Below are 13,941 nucleotides of genomic sequence, written 5' to 3'. Positions count from 1 at the left end.
TGGCGTAGTTACCGAGATCAATGCAGTCAATTACGTCTCTCCTAGAAGTTGGTTAGCTACTTCTCATTTTGTTCTAGGATTCTTCCTATTCGTAGGTCATTTATGGCACGCGGGAAGAGCTCGCGCAGCTGCCGCAGGATTTGAAAAAGGAATTAATCGCGATTTTGAACCTGTTCTTTCCATGACTCCTCTTAATTGAGATATGAGATCTAATGCTTGAAGTAGGAATCACGTTGATTTTACCATACATATAGGGTTGAGTCGAGCGGGTCAGATTAAAATCCAAAATAAAAAGTATTTTACTTCTCGTTTTAATCCATTTCTATCTAATCTAATTATATCGAAATTCTGAATCTTTTTTTTTCGGGCACGGCTAAGTGGTAGTATCGCCGAGCCCGAAAAAATCGAACCAACCAAAACCAATAAAAGAAAAAGAATACTTTCGTTGAGAAAAAACAAAAGGAAAGAGAGGGATTCGAACCCTCGATAGTTCGTGTTGTGAACTATACCGGTTTTCAAGACCGGGGCTATCAACCACTCAGCTATCTCTCCAACCAAAAAGCCAATTTCTATTTTATCTTTATTCTACTGAATAGAACATAACTATATAAATTAATATAGTTAGTATCGATCGATGATCGATCGCATAGATATCCAGTGTGAATCAATTGGTTACTTTTAATTCTTCTAAATATTATAGAAGATGCATGATCCAGCATGTCTTTTTCTGAAATAAAAACAAACATTCGATCCATGCCTAAAAAGAAAGGGGTAGGTAATACGTCATATAAAATCAATAGATTCATGATAAAACTCCAAAATATATTTTTTTTATTACAATTTTTTTTATAACGGAATCGAGGAATTGGGATCAAATGGTATAGTTTTCTTTTGTTGGTAAATTGGAGGATTAGAAACATGACTATAGCTTTCCAATTGGCTGTTTTTGCATTAATTGCTACTTCATCAATTTTATTGATTAGTGTACCGGTTGTATTTGCTTCTCCTGATGGTTGGTCAAGTAACAAAAATGTTGTATTTTCCAGTACCCCATTATGGATTGTATTAGTTTTTTTAGTGGGTATTCTTAATTCTATCATCTCTTGAAGCTATTTGTTATAGATCGAAAAATGAACTGAAATGACCTCTCCCCACGAATTCTTTTGAATTGTGAGGTACATTAAAAAAATGGAATATATAAGCCCCCAAATAAAAATAAAGAAAACTAAGACATTATAGAGAGGGAGGGGTCAAACTTTTTTTCTATTGGAAAAATCTTCTATACTTAATATTTATATAATATTATATTTATATATAGGGAGGGTATATTGTTATGGTATATTGTAAAACTTAAAAACAAATCTAAAAATAGAAATTAAATTCAACTTTCAAAATTTATAAATTTAATATAATTAAATTTATAGAATAAAATCACAAAATAAAAAAGATAGTAATAGAAAAATGAATTTGAATATTCAATAGGAGTAATATATTCAGATTTATAGATTTTATTAATCTATTAAATTTTGAATCTATTCGAAATCCTCTATAAAGATTCTCTTCTCAAATTGAATACTATTCAATACTATTCTATTTATTTATTCTATTTATACGACTAATTTCTACGATTAATCCTTTTATATTATAAGTATTAATATAGAAGTATTAATAGAAGGAACTATTACTAAATTAATCATTTTAAGTTATGTAGTATAATTAAATCTTTATCGAACAAATTAATCGGAATAGATGTTATAAATAATGATAGAGATGAATAATAATTATTTTATGTTATTTATCATATATTAAATTATATTTAAAAATAGTATAGAATTAAAAAATATATAATTTCAGATAATAAAATAATAATTAAAAAATCCAAATGATATCATTTTGGATATTGTATTCTAAATTGGGTAGTGGCTCATTTTAAAATAATATTTATTGATTTAAAATTATAGTTTTTTTCAAAATAAAAATAAAAACATTATGTTTTGAATTTAATTACTATAATTTGAAATATGAATAGAATGGTTTTAATAATACGTTGATTTTAAAAGATGTGTGTTTTTATATATAAAAAAGATAAATTTATTATTTTTTTTATAACAAGAAATTAAAAATTCAGATCCAAAATTTTCCCATAAAATGCTAAATAAATAATAATTAATTCCGTAAAAAAATTGAAAAAATTCCTTAATAATTATTCTACTAATTCTTCTACGAATAATGCTACGTGTACACTAAAATCAGCTACCAAAGTCAGCCATTAGTATAAAATACATGTTGAAATATAAATACACATTGAAAATAAATTAAACTACACATGTATTTATATACAAATACATGAGTAGTGACTGATTTTAATGGCTGATTTTGGTGTACAAATAGCATTTTTGTTCTTCTACTAGTTAGATGTGTTAACAATTAACACAAATAATAGCAAAACTTACAAGACTATATTCCTAAGCTGTATTGTGTCCAGAATTAAATGAATGGAAAATAATTCTAGGATGCACATAGTGGGACATTGGTGGGTGAGAGTGGGTTAAACTATGTTGGAAGATGATATAAAAGAAAAGATAATAGGACCGAATATACAGATACACGGAAATAATTCATATTTAACAAGGATTTTTTCTATTATAATAAAAAATCATTATTTTTCCAATAAAAATATGACTTATTCCTGTGTAGTCTTGTGTATTCCTATATACTATGGAGACGATGATAATAGTTGTCATTGTCCATTGTGAAGTTTAAGAATTTGAGTTAGCAATTTTTTTAGAATTTGAAGTGAATTTTGCCAGGGGTTAGTCGAACTCTATAAAAATTATAGAGTTTGCCGCCGGTGCGGTGTACTTGCTCTAAGTAAAAAAAATCGCATTTGAGAAATTAAAGTTAAAAAATGGAGTTTTGAAAAATAATTATTTTTTTAATTTTATTTTAGAAAAAAATCCTTAAAAAAAGCTAATATGACCGAATAATTAATTAATTAAAATGAAAATTAAGTTCAGCTGTATTAAAATAAAATGCAATATAAATATGAGGAAATCAAAAAGTACAGCAAAAAATATTAACAAAAATTTAAAATAAATTAGTCCTAATAAAATTACCTTAATTGACAAATACTTAATAATTTTATTAAGTTAAAACAAAGCCAATTAATACGAGTCCAAATAATATCTATATCTAACATTTATTATATACACTTTTCCAAACAACTAAAACATGTAAATTAAAAATAAAAATCTTTTATGACTGTCCATTGTTCTAAGAATTTTATTATGTCGTCCCTAAATAATTACCATTAATTTCTCTACCAGGTGATATAAAATATTTTAATTAAGGTACATGAATAGTTGAATATTTAAAATATATTGGAGTTTAATTTAATTATTAATCAATAATACTTAACCTAGCTAAAATAAAAATACATACTACTAAGTATTAAGACACGTAATAAATAATTTACATAAAACAAATAGAATTAACAAAATATTTAATAAAAACATTAGTTACACATTTAAATATTTAACGTACATCGACAGAATTTTAAATAATAACAACGTAAAAAACATAAAAAAATTTTCATAAGACAATTGGTTGTTGTATTTTGTTTAAATATTATTGGTCACATTTATTTTTATTAAAATAGTAGTAAGTGAAGGAAAGATATTTTTATTGTGCAAACCTATGTAAATTTTGTAGTGACTGCAATTCGCTAAACTTAATTAAAGCAATAAACTAAATTGGGATCGTTCTGATGGATGAAAATTTTTACAAGATTATTTTCTCATAATTCGTATGTCACTATTAATTAGTTTGATATATTTGATACTATACTAGATATTGATAAAAGCTGGATTTCAAAGTCACAGAATAGTATGGAATATAGGCAATGATTGAACAATTTTTTAGACTTTGTATTTGCGAATACATCCTCCGATGGCATGATAAAGTGTCTATGTCCTAAATGTGGGTTTCAACTTATGCAAACAAGAGAGAATGCATACGATCATCTGTTGTTACGACTATTTCCCTTGGATATACCATTTGGCTGCGTCATGGTGAGAAGCCGGTTGAAGAGAGATCTGGATTGGGACGAGTAGATGAAAATCCGATATCCCAAGTGAATCATAAGCACCAAATGGTCAACGAGGTATTCAATTTCACGCTGCAACATGGGAGTGAAAACACAACAATAATAGAACATGCCAAAGATGATGAAGACGTGTTGCTGTACTTATATGAAGGTCCAAGTTGCGCGGCGCGGGATTTTAATGATCTACTGTCAGATGGAGAGCAGAAGTTATATCCCAGATGCTCAAAGTACTCCAAATTATCGTTCTTAGTGAAGCTTTATCATATTAAGTGTATGTGCGGTGTGAGTGACAAGGTAATGACCATGATTTTTGACTTACTGCGAGATGCATTCGAACAAGCAAAACTTCCAAAGACATTGTAGGAAGCCAGGAAGTCAATAAGAAAGTTGGGTATTGAATACACCAAGATAGATGCTTGTCCAAATGATTGTATGCTGTATCAAAGTGATGATGAAAACTTGACCAGGTGCAAGCGATGTGGGTGTTCAAGATGAAAACAGAAGACTAAAAAGGGCTCTATTGTTAGGCTCAACATACTTGTGAAGAAAAATGAGAAACCTATAGTAGCAAAGACTCTTCGTTACGTTCTTCTCATACCACGACTGCAACGGTTATTCATGTGCAGCAAGACATCAAATGACATGTTATGGCATAAAGAGGCGCGTAATAATGATAGTTTCCTTAGGCATCCAAGGGATGCTGAAGCATGGAAAAAGTTTGATGTAAAGTATACTAACTTTTCGAAGGATCCACGCAATGTTCTTCTAGCCTTGGCGAGTGATGGATTTAATCCTTTTGGGAATATGAGCACAATTATTCCATATGGCCTGTGATTCTTATTACATATCATCTTCCGCCCTGGCTTTGCATGAAACAGACATCTTTCATTCTATCCACGCTTATTCTTGGGCCAAAAATGCCAGGTAACAACATAGATGTTTACTTGCTGCCTTTGGTAGATGAGTTAAAGTAATTATAGGATGGCGTTGAAATATATGATGCCAGAGAGGGAAACACTTTCAAGATGTGTGCGGCACTAATGTAGACTATCAGCAATTTTCCAGGATTGGGAAACCTATCTGGTTGGAATACGCACAGTGGGTTAGCTTGTCCTGCGTGTAACTTGGACGCTAAGCTTCATCGTCTGAAAGACAGTAAAAATGGTTTCATGGACCATCATCACCTTTTAAATTAGGGACATAAATACAGACTAGACCGGAATGGATTTGATGGGTAAGTCGAAGGTAGAGATCCACCGAAGAAGTTACTCGGAACATATGTATTGAGGTAACAGTCTAATGTGCAGATTTCATTTGGGAAGATTTCAACTGTGACATCCAAAAAAAGACGCAATGGTCAGGATGGAGATGAAGATGACTTGCATTGGAAAAAGAGTGTTTTCTTTGACCTCCCATACTGGAAGGATCAGATGTTGCGTCATAACCTTGATGTGATGCATGTAGAAAAAAATGTCTATGACAATGTGGTATTCACTATCTTAAATGATAGCAGAAAATCAAAAGACAATCTTAAAGCTCACAAATATTTACAATACATGAGCATAAGGCCTGAATTGTGGCCAGGCAAAGGTGGTAAATATCCTTCTACAATATTTACGATGTCAAATTCATAAAGGGGTGTATTTTTTAAGACTCTGCAGAATGTGGTCTTTCTAGATGGTTACTCTAGCAATATTGCTCGTTGTGTTGATTTGCGACAACGCAAGTTGTCTGGGTTGAAAAGTCACGACTACCATATTCTGATGGAATAATTACTTCTGATTTTGGTGAAGAATGCAGTTTTGAGTTCGGTGTCCAATGCGATTGCAAATTTGTCATTATTTTTTTGAGGACTTTGTGGGAAAGCCATAAATCATATACAGCTTACTGACCTTCAAAATCATGTTGTGCAAATCCTGTGTCAGATGAAAATAATTTTCTCTCCATCCTTCTTCACCGTCATGGTTCACCTCACGGTGCATCTCGTTGATGAAGTAAATCTTGGTGGACCAGTACATTATCAGTGGATATATCCAGTAGAAAGGTTAGCTTGCTAATAAATCCCTTTAATACAATCAGTTGAATTAATTGTGTAAATACTGAGCATTATGTTGTACTTATATAAAAGGTATCTAGGTCGTTTGAAGCAATATGTTCGTAATACGGCACAACCAGAAGGGTCAATTGCGGAAGGCTATTTACCTGAGGAAATTTTGACTTTTTGTTCTAGATATTTAGATAATATTGGAACTAGAATCAACCGACCAAGGTGAGTTGATGATTAACCCGTTGATGTTACGCATAATTTAGGGGAAACTTTGTTCTCAGCTATTGGAAAGGCATTAGGGGCTGTTTTGCATTTTGAACTCACTCCAATGGAAAAACATCAAGCACATCGTCATGTTCTAGTCAACTGCGAGGCCGTGGTTCTGTTTGTTGAGTAAGTATACACATGTATTTTTAAAACATGAATATAACTCTTTTCACCTAGTGACTAGTTGGACTAATTTTCTTTTCTCTCATAAAGTATATTTAGAGAAAAAAACAAAGCGAAGATTACGAGCTCAGACAAGGTCGCAATCTAAGATAGACAGTGTTGTGCATGTAAAATTTTCTCCGTGGTTTAAGCATGAGGTTGATAGAATATTAACATGACCAATGTGTTTTTAGGCTAGAATTTGTACTTTATGAAATCCAATTTTAATATAAAGCATGAATATTTTGTTGTTCGAGGTTCCAATGGAAAGTACCCTTCATTCGAAAGAAAAAGTTGCTTGCATGCAGTCCCATGTTTCAGGCAAGACATTTTGGGGGTATACAATGTTAACGGGCACAAGTTTAGAACGATCACAAAGAAAGACGGGCTGAAAATCCAAAATAGTTGAGTATATGTGTCATCTAATACAAGAAGTTATGCAAGCATGCGTGATAATAGAGTGGCTGTTGGTAGTGTTCCGTATTACGAAAAAATTGTAGATATAATTGAATTGAATTATAGCTGTCATTTCACATTGGTATTGTTCAAATATGTTTGGGCTGATACCACTACCAGTAGAGGCATCAAACAAGACCATTTAGAGCTTACCAGCGTTAATTTCTCTCATTCGATACACACTGGTGATCGAGAAGACGATGAACCGTACATATTAGCTTTAGAAGCTCAGCTTGTATGCTATGTGGATGATGAAGTAGCTAAGAAATGGAGTGTTGTGGTTCATGTGAAACCACGAGATTTGTATGACATGGGAAAAGAGAATGAAGAAGCTGAAGTTGGTTTTTCTCCACAGCCAGGGTTGAACATGTCAGCGGAAGGTGACATTGGAGATTTATAGGTGACAAGGGAGGATGATATAGAAGACCCTACAGAAAATTCTTCAAAGAATATCGATAATATTGCGTAATGCTTATATGAAGAATTTTAACGTAATTTAAAAATGATCTTTGTGTCATGAACTAAGTTAAATAAACTCAACGTTGTACGTTGTTTTCTTTGGTTACAAAAAATTTGGTGTATTTTTTATTTGTAGTTAAGTAATTATTGTATTGTGAATTTTCATAAGTAAAAGCAGATTTTCCATTTTTTTCAACGGTTTTTTCGTCTAAAGTTAGTTTACGTTAAATCTTTAATATTGTTTCAGTTGTTGTTGTTCTTAATATTGCAGTTTTGATAATCTTGATATTTAATATTCAATATCAATTCTAATAGTATTACGTTTTTTAAACATTAGTGAACATAACATGACGATGGAACAGGACAAATAAAAACTAAGGACTTTTCATCATCCTCTGCAAGCACAACATTTGCTACAGAGCTTCTGTCTATGAAATTTGCCCAAACTACCAACAGGGGAGATGGTAATTCACAGATAATTTGCATTTAGTTTTAAAATTGTCTTAGCATATTGTTGTCCGGTTTTTTTCTAAGTCAGTATCTAATGACTTGGGAGTTCTCAATTTCTTCTAGGTATACTTATTTTGTTGTATGCATGTGAATATTTTCAGTATTACCTGAATATTCTGGAGAAATAGTTCCTGATAGTCTAGATGGGAAAGAGTCTAATTTAAAAGATAATTTAGATGATATCTCCTCTGTTGGAATTGACAGATCCATGCAGTTTGATCTCAATAAGGTTCCGAAAGAAGACAATGAAACTTTAGAAGACCAACAAAGAGAAGATGATATACATGTTAAGAAAATGTGCTTTAATCTGAACAAAAAGCCATGGTATGGAGATAAAATATCAGATCCGATAAAACGTGAAGCCCATAGATTCTTGACAGAGTATTTTTTGTCAGGTCAATACGATGTTGAAGAGAAATTTTGACCTTTTATTATAAGAGTTACGTTGATTCCCTTAATTTAATGATTTGGGTCGCAGTTTTACATGTTTATATACCTTTAGAGTTTTTTTATTTAGGTTTAGAAACGCATAACTTCAAAGAAGAGTAACTTTAATTTATGCTTGTTAGAACTTTATTTTAACTTTATAAATTCAGACTATGACTTTATTTTCTTCTTTTACATTTATATTTGAATGCAAATTTAAATGACAATAAAGTAAACGAGGAAATCTTATTGGTAAATTTGTTCACATGAGTTAACATATATAACTTATGAATCCCGCTAGGGAGCCAATGGGGTGTTTGTACAATATGTACAATGGGCTAATTATTTAGCCCAATAGGGATAAATAATAAAAATTCATCTACTCTAAATTCAAAAATTCTTATTCAGTTATTTTACATTAAATTTCAAATTTCAAATCCCCTAATTTTAAATTTCAAATTTTTAAAAAATCTAATTAATTATTTAAAAAAAATAACCATCCAAAATTTTAATTTACCAAAATATTTCATTTCAATACCCTCTTCTTTTTCAAACAGCGGCCACCCCCACCTTCATCAATAATCATTCCACTCCACCTTCACTGCTTGCCTTGCCACACGCCACTCACTCTTGGTAAAAATAACTATCCACTTAAGAATAAAAATAATCATTTACATACCTAATGAATTGAACATCCAACATATTTTAATTATATATAACTAAACTCAATCCACTCAAAATAATCATCTACATAAAAATTAAAATAATCATCCGTATATCTACTAAAATGACCATCCTAAATTGACCATTAAATACATTAAAATATCTCATTTATATTAAAAATAAACATCTCATTTACATAAAAAATAAACATCTACATGCATATATAAAACTTCGACTGCATACTATCTCCCAACAAAGAATTCATTCCGATTGGTTGCTTCAAAGTGTCACTGCAAGTAGGTTTATGTAAAGGACTTTTGAAGACACCAACATTTTGCTTTTTGGCAGTTTTCTTCTCTGGCCTTCGCTTAAAGCACCACAGCATAAAAATACAAACGCCTAACAAAATAAATATCAAAAGCCTAGCACCAGCAATCCAAATAATATTCTTAGCCATAAATGACTTCCTAGCATTTGCAAGCATTGATGCAGTTAGGGAAGAAGGACTATTTGCTACTCTCCACGGTGATTTCTCAGGGGATGGAGCCATAGCCATATGATTTATGATCATATGTGTATTCTAATCTAAACATGCAGGAAGTATTTACTTTTCTTGCCTATTTAATTTTCTTTTTGAAATATAATTTCAATAATAATAATAATATCGTTAGCTGTATTTCATATTCAATATACAGCACTACTAATATTCCAGTGGATCTATTGCCATCATGCACAAGAACATAGGTGCTTACTTATTGGGTGTCAAGGTCTCCAAAGTATTCAAGTCTCATGCGTGTATATGCAATTTAAATTTAGTCATATAAATTCATATATTAATAAAAGATAGTCAAATAAATATCCAGTTTCATCCAGCGTCAACGCAATATGCCATGATCAATTAATACAAACCAAGGGCTTTATACATATAAGCATACCATGAATATAAAATCATTCAAATATGGTTGAATCATGAATGTTTATGATGCATCTGGGTAAGCATAAAACATAAAACTAAACACGTCACTTGCATTGATTATGAACATCTAAATCGCTTGAAAATAACCATCCATTATCAATGCTTTCAATGTACGTTGCTCACCTTATTACATTGCTCACCCTCGATGACGGAGTGGTTGGCTACATTTTCATGTGGATGTGATGAATTCTCATTACCTCCGGAAGATGGAACCCAATACAGCAGTTCAACCAAACTAACCTCCATTAAGGAACTTCCACGGAGTGATGAACGTGAAAGATGAAACACACTCGAGAGCCCTTTCCCTTGCGATGTCAACTTCAGGAAGAAGGCACACACTGGCTGCGATGGAGTCGCTAGACATCTGGGTTGCTGTGGTGCCGCGCATTCGGCGTACACAATATGCGCATCCTCCCTTCGCGTTGGGCATTAGCGGACAATGGCACGAGTCAGAACAATGGCGGGGCGATGTCCGACGACGGCTGCTAATGGTGGCGGCGCTGTACCGGTGAGATTTAAGGAGAAAGGGAGAAAGGAGGTTATACCATATTGAGAGAGGGAGGTCGTTTATTTGTTTCCATAACTGACGGTAATTCTAATTTGATTCAAATTTCAAAATGTAAACTATTCAAAATTAACTAACTGCCTATATTTTAATTTTAATTTCAATTTAACCCCATTATACACATTATATAAAACATATATTGGCTCCTCAAACTTTCTCATAACTTATTTAACTTATGAACTTTTTTACGTAAAATGAATCTAAAAAAAGTGTTACGAGTTTAAGTAACAATGATTTAAACATATGTAGTTTAAAAAAGTAATGTTAAATTAACTAGATTATACCCAAATGGTTATTACTAAAGAAAATATTGAAATATGTGGTTATCCATATTTTGCAGCGGTTGGAAGAAAACCGCCACAAAATGTAAAATAATAATTTACCCGATGTTACATATAGCGGCGGTTCTAGGAAAACTGACGCTAAATACAACGTTGATTGCAATCCTACTCCAAACCGCCGCGATATGCGCCGCAATTATTCATTTTGCGGCGATTTTATAAAACCATCGCAAAATTTTCGCCGCTATCTGCTGGAATTGTTGTAGTGTTTTTTTGCGGTTCGATTCGGTTTTTTATTCTGACATTGAAAACCTTGATCGAACTGAATCGGACCAGTTCACTTAAAAAAACCGTAACTAAGCCATTGAACCAACTCCCCAAATTAGATAATCTAACCTAAAGTCCTAAACCTAGTGCAGTGTCGTAGCCTCACTCTCTTAGACTCTTGAAGAAACCTCAAGCCCCAGCGCAACAGCCTCGAACCCCAACACTGTCGTACTCCACCGTTGCTGGTCCTAAACCTAGCGCATAAGGACACGACATATATATTAAATATAAAATATATTTTTAAAATATTATAATAATTTTTTATATTTTATTAATATTAAAATTCAAACTAATGTTATTAAATATTTTAATAATTTTTTTAATTGTATAAAGTATTTAAAAATAAATTGTTGTTTTGATAAATAACACATGTTATTTCAAAATTCATTTAAAAAATATAGGTTAAGAATAAAGTTAAATACACCGACATGTGATGACATTTAAATGTATCTAAACATATTTAAAAAAATATGTGAGTGCTGTATTCAAAATTTACCTAATATATAAACATAATAATAACCCAGCAAAATATCCATATTTTATAGAGTAATGTAAATATGATAAACAATACTTAAATAATATAAAACAAAATAATCTAAGCTGATTTGTTATTATTTTCTTAATATTTTGTTGATTTAATTTTGAAATTGTTACTTAGTTAATAAAATTTATTATTTTCTTACTAATATTTGATTCAAGACATTCTAAAATCTGAACACTAGATATTAAATACTAAATTTTAAATTTTAAATTTTAATAATAAAAAATAAAATATTAATCAAATATTGGCTAAAATTAATAAAAAAATATTAGTTTATAATATTTTTCTTTAATTTTATTGCACCGGAATTACATGGGGCAGCGATAGCCACTCTCTCTGCCTCTATGGCTCAGTGTTGCACTTTTAAAGAGGGCTGCTACACATACAAGTCTTTTTGGTTTACAAGTCTTACAAGTTGGCACAAGTCCAACAAAAACACACGCATTACACTCTCACGTTCAAGAGTAAATAAACGCACGTTATTCAACCACTTTCTGTTTCCAAAGCGCACTCCTCACCATGCATTATGAACGACTCTTCTTCTTCTTCCTCTATGAAAACGAGTTTCTTGCCAAATTTGAAGATAATGAAACTTCAGAAATACACCCAAACGATTATAGAAATACACCCAAAGGATTATAGAAATACACCCAAAGGATTACAGAAATACACCCAAAAGATTACAAAAAATGATTTAAGAAATACACAAAAAAATTCGTTGAAATACACCTTATGCATAATTCAGAACTCTTTCTCTTTCTCCTCCTCATCTTCTACTGCTTCTTCTTCTTCAAAAATAATTTCAGAGCTTGATATTTAAAAACAATGGAAATCGAGAATAACGAAGAAAGAAAACAGAGAGAAAAGTACGTAAATGAAGAAGGAGAAAGAGAAGGCAAGAAACGAAAGAAAATAAGAAGAAGAAGAGGAAGAGGAAGAAGAACGTGCAGCAAGAAGAAGAAGAAGGTGCAGTGAAAACGTGCAGTACGGTTCGAAGCGCGTTAATATAAATGACTTGTAAAGACTTGTATAAAAAAACGCTTGTATATGGAGAATTATTCTTTTTTAAATTCTAACAATAAGACTGTATTTGTTTATAGAAATAAAATACTGAAATAGAAATACAAAATTGTATTTGATATAAGAAATATGATCAGAAATAATATGTTTAGAATTATTAAATTAATGTATTTTATATCTATGCTAACAAAAAAATATAAAAATACTAATAAAAAATATAATTTATTTTTTATTTTATTTTTTTATTAATTTTTTATAATTATTATATTTTTATTTTAAATTTTTTAAATTAAAAAAAATTTATAATTTATTTTAATTTATCACTAAAAAAAATATAAAAATATAAAATTTAATATCTTTATTTTTTATATTTTATTTTTAATATCTTGTGTTATCTATTTTTAAAAACAAAGGTAGCTAATGGATTCTCCTAAACAGCTAAACAGGACCCCGGTTTGAACAGCAGGTTTCCCTCCATGAGCAGTGAACAAGTAAATAACCGATCAGCATTTACTCATTCTGCCATTCATTCAATACTGATATTGACACAACCAAACTTGTCTCCCTAATCATCTCTCTTTTTTTCTTGATCGTGTTTTCTTGCAGGAAAATAACGTGTTTCTCACAAAATTTTATATCAAAACACGTGTCTATATATACGACCAAGAGAAAGCCTAAGCAAGTAACTTTGAACAAAGTAACTTTTAAGAGTATGTTTCAATTTTTTTAAAAAATATTATTTATACATTAAATTAATTATTATATATTTATATAAATAGAATTGTTATACATTAAGTATTTTTTTATCTAAATTTATTTAAGTAGGTTCAACACCAACAAAAGTTATTCTTATTAAAAGAATATCATTACACAGACTTTTTCTTCTTCTCGCATACGTCTTCTTTTTCTTCTTTTAAATTTACACATACCTCCTCCTCCTCCTTCTTCGCACACGCAGATTCTTCTTCTTCTGCTACTGCTGCTCCTCCTCCTCATCTTCTTCTTCTTCTTTTCCTCTTTCGTTATCGTTATCACCAACAACACCAATATTTTTGCTAATGGATTATTTTTTCAATCGAATTGAATGGAATGCAATTGTGAAATTGAATTGAATGGACGTAGATATTCTGAATTGA

General features: G+C 30.8%; 1 non-coding gene across 1 annotated transcript; it reads right to left on the bottom strand.

The window, feature by feature from the left end:
- Window positions 1-460: 460 nt before the first annotated feature.
- Window positions 461-552, bottom strand: TRNAS-UGA (transfer RNA serine (anticodon UGA)). Its single transcript has one exon. It is a non-coding gene; the product is annotated as a tRNA-Ser (tRNA).
- Between the last annotated feature and the right edge of the window lie 13,389 nt (window positions 553-13,941).

The sequence above is a fragment of the Arachis ipaensis genome, chromosome B3 (genome assembly GCF_059453495.1).
Source record: "Arachis ipaensis isolate K30076 ecotype BB chromosome B3, ASM5945349v1, whole genome shotgun sequence".
Lineage (NCBI taxonomy): Eukaryota > Viridiplantae > Streptophyta > Magnoliopsida > Fabales > Fabaceae > Arachis > Arachis ipaensis.
Note: the sequence above shows the minus strand (reverse complement) of the source record. Positions and strands in the feature narration are given on the sequence as shown.